The following is a 6,864-nucleotide window of genomic DNA, read 5'->3' as shown; positions in this document are numbered from 1 at the left end:
TCTGCAAAAATTGCCGTTTGGATTTTGGTGGAAATTCCGTCAAATACATAGATTGCTTTGGTAGTACAGACATCTTGAAAATATTAAGTCTTCCAATCCATGGACATGAGGTGTCATTTCATTTATTTGAAAGTCTTCTTTGATTGCTTTCATTAATGTTTTGTAGTTTCCCATGTATAAACCTTTCACCTTCTGATTTAGGTTTATTCCTAAGTATTTTATTATTTTGATGCTATTGTAAATGGAATTGTTTACTTAATTTCCTTTTCAGATTGTTCATTGTTAGTGTATAGGAATGCAACTGATTTTTGTATGTTGATTTTGCCTTCTGCAACTGCTGAATTTATTAGTTCTAAAAGTTATGAGTTTTGGTATTATCTTTAGCGTTTTCTATGTGTAACATGATGCCATCTGTGAATAGAGATAATTTTAATTCTCCCTTTTTAATTTGGGTGCTTTTAGTTTATTTTTCTTGCCTAATTGCTCTGGCTAGGACATCCAGTACTATTGAAGAGAAGTAGCAAGAGTAGCCATCCTTATCTTCTTTCTGATCTCAGGGTAAAAGGACTTCAGTTTTTCATCACTGAGTATGACGTTAGTTGTGGGCTTTTCATATATTGCCTTTATGATGTTGAGGTAGTTTCCTTCTATTCTTAGTTTGTTGAGTATTTTTTTAATCATGAAAAGGTACAGAATATGTCAAATACTTTTTCTGCATCATTAAAGAAAATAATAACTTTTTGGTTCTTCATTCTGTTAATGTGGTATAATTCTGCCATTCTTTGTATAGTTCCTAAATCCTGTTAAATTTTCCCTTCTAATCTTTAGCTCCTTGGCAATAATTTCATTATCCAGTAAGGATTTTTATCAGTATTTTATACGTTGTGATATATTAATTTTTGGAACAGATTTGATATTTCCAGCACCCATCATTCTAAGCCTTGTTTCAGAGAAGTGTGATCATGTAGCCCTTATTTTATAAAACTTTTCTCTGAGTTCTCTTTTGCCTCTTTCCTATTTTTAGCCTCCTCTTAAATCCCTAGGTAACCTCCTCTGTGTCCCCCAGAAAATTTATTCAGAAACCTTTTTCTTTTCTGTGAAATTTCTCAGTATGATGACTCACAGTGAGCCAATGTTAAAACAATAGTAACCAGAACTCAACATTCTCATGCATGCCAATATCATCTCTTCATCTTGAATATTTTCTGAGCCTATGCAACTTAGATGCAGGCCGTAAGAATAGCCTTGGTTACTGGTGCAAAAAAAAGTCAAGCAACAAAACAGAACAAAATGATAATTGGACCTAGGAGACACTTGGCAGGGTAGCAGTTTTATTTTAAAAGTCAAATCATATTTTTAAAACTTCAGGCCATTTTATCAATGCTTTATTTATAGGTGTAATCAGTTCCATTCAGAGAGAAATGTCTAAAGAATTAGATCATAAATGAAGGGAAAACAGCATGGAACAAAATGGAAACAACGGAAAGCATGAGAAATGTCTTGTCCTTTCTAATACTTGTGATTCCTCAGTTCTGCTTTCTGGAGAGGTCGTGAGTGGGCAGAGACAAAGCGTGCAACACAAAAGGAGTAGCATGAAGTCAACCACGAAATGCTGTCTCATCACAATTATTTTCTAAATACTGTCATCATCACATTTCACTGTTAATAGGTTTATATCACAGTGGTATTAATGAAAATGACATGTCTAAAAGCAAAAATTTGCATAAAGTTTTGTATTAGAGGGTCGTGAATGCTAGCTGAAAAAATTCAAAACTCTAGTTGGGACTTTTTTAATTTTTTTTTTTTTTGAGACAGAGTCTCACTCTGTTGCCCAGGCTACAGTGCAGTGGCACAATCTGGGCCCACTGAAACCTCTGCCTTCCAGGTTCAAGCAATTCTCCTGTCTCAGCCTCTGGAGTAGCTAGGATTACAGCCCCCTGCTACCACACCCAGCTAGTTTTTGTATTTTTAGTGGAGACGAGGAGGTTTCACCATGTTGGCTAGGTTGGTCTTGAATTCCTCACCTCAGGTGATCCGCCTGCTGCGGCCTCCCAAAGTCCTGGGATTACAGGCATGAGTCATCGTGCCTGGCCTGGACATCTTTTAATTAGGTAAATTGGCAATTGGATCTTTTTCTACCTTTTTCTTTTGAGAAGGTTTTTTTAGTTGTTGTTAATCAAAAGCTTTTTCCCCTTCATTAATATCCAAGTACATAAATGTCTACCTTACACTTATTTTTGTGGGTAAAGTAGCTCAGTTTTTGTACTAGTATTATAAAATTCTGGTTTTGATAATTCGAAGTTATGGGGTCTATGCAGAATTTCTTATGAGAAACACACACAGAAATCCAGTGTCTTATAAAATGATTTATATTTCATTCATGTTTCAATTCTATTTTTGGTGAAACTTGATCATTAGCAGACATAAATGTACCTTGAAGCCTTGGTCAGTATATGATATGTGATATATCATCACATACAGCACTAAAATCTCCTCATCTTTTGAAAACTGGGCTAGAAAAAAATGAAATATGCAGGACAACCCCAAATTCTCATCTTTTCAGAGATTGCCAAGCAAATGTGAACCCTCTGAATTTGCTGAGACTCTGATCTCCAGTGTGAATTCAGGTTACCTGCCCTTCAGATTCTAGTTATGGCCTTCAGAGACCCTGCTGAGGCACTGCAAGGATGATGTTCTTTGTCACAAGGTCACTGTGCACTTATTTCATGCAGCCAGGCAATAAGAGTATCAAATTCACCTTCAAACTTTTGGCTCTGTGGCTTGAAAAAATCCCAAACAAGAGATTTTCTGGAACAGCTCTTTCAAGAATCCTAGTTTGGTTGGTCTGACTCCCAAGGGCTATTTGTGATTGGATGATCCCTCCTAAGGGTAATAGGTTCTGCCGAATTTCACATGAGGTCCAAGTTCTTCATGGCACTAGTGTATACTGTAGTATAGCCGCTGGGATCACAGCCAAGGGCTAGATGGTGGAAGGGCAAACTAAAATATATAGGTGTGTTCCAAAAAGGAAGAACAAGTGCCCATATAAAAAGAATTATGCTATATATTTTATATAATATAATGAAATTTATACTACAAGCTGAATTGTCAAAGTTACACCAACAACAAATAACACAAATAAACAGAATCCCATCGTTCCTCAAAATCCTGGGGCTGTGTAACTTAGAAACAGAAATGAGCGTGTCTGGGACCATACAAAGAACCCCAGAAGCACTCGTCATGTTCTTGCCCAATGTGGTTCAAACAGCGCCATTTCAGGATACCGGTTGACTTCAGAAGTGAGGGTGATCAGCTCACTGCTGCCTCAGGCACTCTCCCTGGGCACCCCAGCTTGGAGCACAGTATCAACCTGAGCGGAAGAAAGTTGGGTTGCTCATGGGTCCGTGAACCCAACTGAGAACTGGTTAAGTGGTTAGCAGGCAGGGCTGTTGAGTGACATGCAGGCCCCTCTCTCTTCCGAGGCAGCTGGGCTTCCGGAATGCAGATGCCCGGCCGCCTTCCTGCCAGACAGTGGAGAGTTGGGTTAGAAGGGGGAACATCTGGGGAGATTTCCGGTAGCAATCTCCGGAGGCTGAGCTAGATAATCAGGTTTCATAAATTGGGTTGACTAGACAGTAAAATATTTATTATGATTCTTCCTCTTTTTTTTTTTTTTTTTTTTGAAGTTCAAAAATCCTTGTCATCCCCGGCTGAGGTCTGTGTCCACATGAGAGGAATTCGTAATGAAATGAGAAGTAACCTGCCACCACTTCCTCACGACCTCCACCTGCAGCAGGCGGGAGGCAGTGATTGGATCTGCATATGTGCTCCTAAAAATTGTTTTTTCCTAAAAAACCAGAAAAATCCATGAAACAACAAGAAAAAGCAATCAAAAAAAAACCCCAAAACAAACAAACAAAAAAAACAACAACCCATGTGATGGTCTTTTATTCATTCCTGATTATCAAATATTTTCTTACATGGGTGAAAAACAGAGGCAAATAATTTGGATGTTGTTTAAAAATAGACTTTCGTATGAATAATGTTTAGTCTTAAAGATACCTATTATTACTATTTTAACCTTGAATCTCTACTAAAAACAAATGGTGAGTTGTGGAATTATTCAGATAATTCAGACCAAAGTGCTGGTTTCTCTGTAAATATTTAGATAATGGAACAAAAACAGCCACAGCTGATGTGTGTGATTTGTGACCAAGTGCTTTCTTTGGGATAGTGGATGATGTCTTGGCTGTACCCTCAAACTAAGTCCCATGTCAGTGGAAAGCATTCGAGGTTTATTATAAAAGAGGGATTCAGATTTCTGTCTAAGGTGGACAACTTTTTTTTTTGTTTTTCTGAGCCAGGGTCTTGCTCTGTCACTCAGGCTGGAATGCAATGACATATTCACAACTCACTGCAGCCTCCACCTTCTGAGCTCAATCGATCCTCCTGCCTCAGCCTCCTGAGTATCTGGGACTACAGGTGTGTGCCCTGTGCCACCATGACCAGTTAATTTTCTTGTTTTTTTTTTTTTTTTTTTTTTTTTTTTTTTTTTTTTTTTTTTTTTTTTGTAGAGATGGGGGTGGTCTCACTATGTTGTTCAGGCTGGTCTCGAAATCCTGGGCTCGAGTGATCCTCCCGCCTTTGCCTCCCAAAGTGTTGGGATGACAGACATGAATCCCTGCACCCAGACTTTTTTTCCTTAAATGCTCACACTAGTTAATAATTTGGCATTTTAATGTTTCAGTCAATTGGTAATCAACACTGATTACAGAGAACAGCGTCTTCGTCTTCACCTGGGTATAAGAAGACTGCTACTTCAGGCCTCGCTTCCCATCTAGCCCCAGATCCTGCCATTCCCCACAACATCCCATGCTCCAGTGAAACCTCCTCAGCATTCCCAGTCTCATGCAGATGGCCCACTCCTCCGTGACTTCACACCTGCTGTGTGCTTCCAGATTTTGTTCCTTGGGCAACCTACTGTATATGCCCTCATGGGGCTCCCTGCTCCCATCCTCATCAACTCCTCGATACCTTTCCAATCAGCCCGCCTTCCACCACAGTCTATGCTGAGAAAGGTATCTGCCTTTTGAGCTTCCATTTTCTCCTATTTACATCTCTAAAGTATCACTTATTTTCTTTTCCAACAGCCACAGATATTTACCGAGTGCTTCTTCCATGGTAGGTCTTTGCTCACGTGGTGAGAATACAGACACAGTTCCTGCCCTCCTGAGGCTCACATTCCAGGTGAGGAGAAAGATGATAGACGTTCTTGGGAAATGATGCCAGAAAGTGCCATGACAAAGATACAACAGAGGTTTTTCTTGTTTGACTTTCCCCGTAGACTAGGAACTCTTTGAAAGCAGAGATGGTAAATCTAGCATAGAGTGGAGTGTTAGCATATACTACACATCAGTCAATCTTGAATGAATGAGCAAATGAAAGGCGTATTTAGTGGACTTCTCATGATGTTTCCAATCCTTCCAGTAATGGAGGATATAAAAGAAATAAATAATAATTTTACTTATCATTATGTTTGGAAAGTTTTCTCAAAAAATATCTATAAGACATTTTCAAAGATAAAGAATTTTCCCTTTGACTACAAAACAACGATTAGTTTAGATAGCCAGGCAAAAGGCCATCACCTCTTCTGACTGTCACTGATCATCATTCAGACAGATCACCCACAAGACATGTAAAAAATGGTGGTTCTCTACTCCAGGTTTTAATTTCTATTAACTTCTGTGGCATATGATCTTGAACAAACATTTGTAGTCAATATTTGATAAAAAGCCCGATTCAATCAAGTAAATAAAGCATTAGAAAAAATAATTTCATTCCTTTGCTAAACTAAATCCATTCAGATACCAGTAGAACTGAGGACAAAGGATATTTCAAACAAAACAAAACAAAACAGTGAGACCCATTGCTCATTTGCATTTTAAAATTAATTGCTGCCCTAATTATTCGTCAATAGAAGCATACATGAAGCAAATATAACTTAGCGTAAGCTTTTAGACACCCACAGGATTCTCCCTGCAAGAGTAAACTGTCATGATGGTTCTCAGTGACAGTTTATTTTTGTTGTCTTTCCATGACTGAAGAAAAAGAAGATTGAAGCCATACAGAAATGAAACAGACTCAAGGGAAAGAGATGGACACTAGTTACTCTTAGTTTTCACCTGTAAGATGGAAGAAGAAGGGCTGGGCATGGTGACTCACGCCTGTAATCCCAGCAGTTTGGGTGGCTGAAGTGGGAAGATCGCTTGAAGCCAGGAGTTTGTGACCGGCCTGAGCAATATAGAGAGACCCTGTCTCTATGAAAAAAAAAAAAAAATAGCTGATCGCAGTGGTGTGCACCTGAAGTTCCAGCTATTCAGGAGGTTAAAGTTGGAGGATCTCTTGAGCCCAGGAGGTCAAGGCTGCAGTGAGCCAGGACTGCACCATTGCACCCCAGCTTGGGTAAGAGCGAGCAAGAGCTTGTCTCTAAATAAAATATTTAAAAAGATAAGATGCAAGAAGGTAATAACCAGTAAGGAATGTTGGTACCAAGGAGCTGCCTTGGCAACCTTCCTGAAGCTGCACTTTCATTAATTGTAAAGTGTGATTGACTCCATGACCCCAAAATGGAACCAAAAGCTGAAAAATGTAGTTCAGCATGGAGTTGTTACCTGTCTTGCTTTGTGTAAATCTGATGGATTGACTTGAGTATTTGCTCCTTCTACTTTCCCTCTGCTTTAGTTTCAGCTGCTATAACAAACACTGCAGACTCGGGGTGGGGGTTCACACGATGATTTATTTCCACAGTTCTGCAAGCTGAGAAGTCCAAGATCACGATGCTGGCTGATCAAGGTTCCTGGTGAG

The sequence above is a fragment of the Macaca fascicularis genome, chromosome 13 (genome assembly GCF_037993035.2).
Source record: "Macaca fascicularis isolate 582-1 chromosome 13, T2T-MFA8v1.1".
Lineage (NCBI taxonomy): Eukaryota > Metazoa > Chordata > Mammalia > Primates > Cercopithecidae > Macaca > Macaca fascicularis.
The sequence above is the reverse complement of the archived record's forward strand: the minus strand, read 5'-3'. Positions refer to the sequence as shown.